The sequence below is a fragment of the Pistacia vera genome, unplaced genomic scaffold, assembly GCF_008641045.1.
Source record: "Pistacia vera cultivar Batoury unplaced genomic scaffold, PisVer_v2 Contig351, whole genome shotgun sequence".
Lineage (NCBI taxonomy): Eukaryota > Viridiplantae > Streptophyta > Magnoliopsida > Sapindales > Anacardiaceae > Pistacia > Pistacia vera.
Genome location: NW_022196170.1, coordinates 647,811 through 650,839, shown reverse-complemented (window position 1 = coordinate 650,839; position 3,029 = coordinate 647,811).

Genomic DNA, 3,029 nt, shown 5'->3' with positions numbered 1-3,029 from the left:
TAAGAATACCCAATCTCTAACGTGGAGATGGAAAATCACAGAAAAGAAGACGATCAAGTCTACCAGGTCTCAACAGCGCAGCATCAAGTAGATCTGGTCTACTGCTTGACAAGGAAACTAATAGAGTCAACTTTCCATCAAAGAGATGTAAGTAGTTAAAAACTGAAAAAACGAAAACACACATGAACTACAATAATGAAATGCTGAAAGGTTTAACTTTGTATTCATATTGTTGATCAGAGCAGCTAAGCATTAAATGAAGCAACTGAAACGATACTGAAAAACTCCGAAGAGAACTAACCTTGTTGCAGCAAACACAAATACACCATCTAATTCAGTCAGAAACTGTTCATAAAAACATAACTATGAGAAAATCAACTAGGAGCAGGTATAACATGGGACAGAAACTAAACTGACCTGATTAACAACACGATCAGTTACTCCAGTATTGTCATGCCCTCTCTTTGGGGCAATAGAGTCAAATTCATCAAAAAAGAGGAGGCATGGTGCTGCAGCAGCTGCTTTTGAGAATATATCCCTGACCCGAAACCAGTGATTAGGCATTAGTGGGCACTCAATTAGTTCTGTAAAAATTAAAAATGTATGAAGGACCGTAACTTGGTGTTCATTGACAAAGAAACATGCATTATAGGATCCTGTGGGGGAAAGAACAGAGGATTTTGTTTGAATGTATTGAGGTGATTATGAACATGTATGAGGGAGAAGTAACTACCATATAATAATTTAAAAAACACAAGTTAGCTCATGATAACAGCTGATTTAGACCATGCTAGTCACTAACCTTGACCTTCATCAAAATGGACTTCTTGGTATATGTTGTTGGCTAATTTAACAGATCTGTGGGGAAATACAATCCAAATCTAAAAACCTTATACTAAGTAGGACTAGAGAAAGAACACGAAATACAAGTTCAGTAATCAAGTAATAGGAATGTCACTGAGGAAAATTTTAGTCTTACTGAGAAACTCAAAATAATTTCAATACAAAATTTGTAAATCTTCATTCTGCATCAGTGATTTGCGCTAGACTTGAACAACTCAATTCTGGAAATAACTTTCACAAGTAAACAAAGAACTAAATCATAGAATATATAAGAAAATAACAATATAAAAGGCTTTCATATTTACTCAATTACATTAGCAGAGAACAATGGATTGAAATTTCTGAATTTCATAAGACACCTTATTAGTTACTATGTATCATCAAAATGTCAAGAATAATATACAATTGAACAGGATTTAATGGAATATAGATAAAAAGAAAAGGCTTAATGCCATCTTACAGCTTGCTCAGAAGCACCAATGTATTTGTTCAACAGCTCAGGCCCTTTCACCGATATAAATCGTAAAGAACAAGCAGCAGCACCACCACCACCAACAATGTGAGTTTTGCCGCAACCAGGAGGACCATATAAGAGAACATTTGACCTTAAACGTAAAGGAGCTTTGGCAAAGATATTTGGAAACTTTGAAGGCAATTCAATCATCTGACAATTAAATATAGAATTAGCAACAGATATATGATACAATAGACAAATGGATTTTGTTTTTTCCTTTTTATAATCCAAAAACCCCTCGGCATGAGCACCAAGTTCAGAACCCAAACTATTTACAACAACCTTTAGTTGTTAGAAAACCTAACAGATATAATATCTTAAATATGTGGTTCCAAGAGGATTTAAACCAGTGACATCTTGTAGATAAAAAGTAGGACTATTGAACCAACCCTTGCGTCTAGCAAAATTTTCAGAATAGTTGATCATTCAACTTGGAAGCTAGAAGCATCTAGCTCTTGACATTTTGTACATTACACATGACACACTAAAAAATTAACTCCAAAAACAGGAACTTTTATTAGTTAAACTGTCAGATGTTAGAAGAGACTGAATGCACTGTTTATCATCAAAGGTTTTTCAATGAGTATTCAACTTTGATGAACTGATTTTTCAAGCTTAAAATCTAAAGCATACAAATGTACACTCCAATAGGGTTCATACTTCAAAAGGTCCAATAAGCTATCAACTCAAGTAAGCAAGAAAATATCAAAATGGTATGAGTTCAAAGGAGTTCTATTAGCCTTGCATTCCTAAGAAGATCAGAAGTAAAAGAAATAATACCTCTTTGATCGCATTCCGAATGTCATTAAGACCACGAACATCATCCCAACCAGAGCGACCACCTTCAGGAGAAGTTTACTAATGTCTCGCATAGCAACTGGAAGGAAATCATGCATAGCTTGAGTAAAGTCATCCCTAACTAATGTGGGATGAATGTTCTTTTCACCACCAGAATCGGAAGGCATAAAACGGCCAACACCAGCATGAACAGCTCTATCAACCAATATTTCCTGAAGCATTGTTATTCCTTTATCTTAAAAATGCGGTAGAAAACAAAGGTCAAGAAATTCATTAAAGAATAGGGCAACAGTAACATGTAATCTCTTATCTTTAACCATGATAACAACTAACTTAAACAATCAGTGGTAACACCAAAGACAGTTGCATCACTAGAACAAAGCGACTATGGTAGAAGAATTATGTATTGAAAATTAAAAAGGATTTTGAGTAGAACTTCTAAATAACACAGATAGGATTTTGAGTAGGTTTGCTTTGTCCAGCCAAGGCATTCCTCTGCTGTCGCAGAGGGATGGGCAAGCTGCCATGAGTTTTTTTTGCTGTAAAGTAAAGAGTTAATTAGCATTTGGAACTTGAAACCTTTTTACTTTTTGGGTCTTAGATGCATAAAGATTGCCTTACCCACTCCCTAATAAGTGGCCATCCAGATTTAAGCTGCAAAACACTCATAATCTCTTTCCCATTAACCAAAGGTTTCACATCCCACACTTTCTCAAGACCTGCACATCCGAAAAACAAAAAGTATTATTCACCCCAAAGTTGTACCCACAAAATGATGAAACCTTTTTTAAATTCTAGCGATAAAGGGTCATACATTGCTTCCAATCTTCCAATGGTTATTTTCAACTTCAGTTTAACCATATTCTAAAACCAA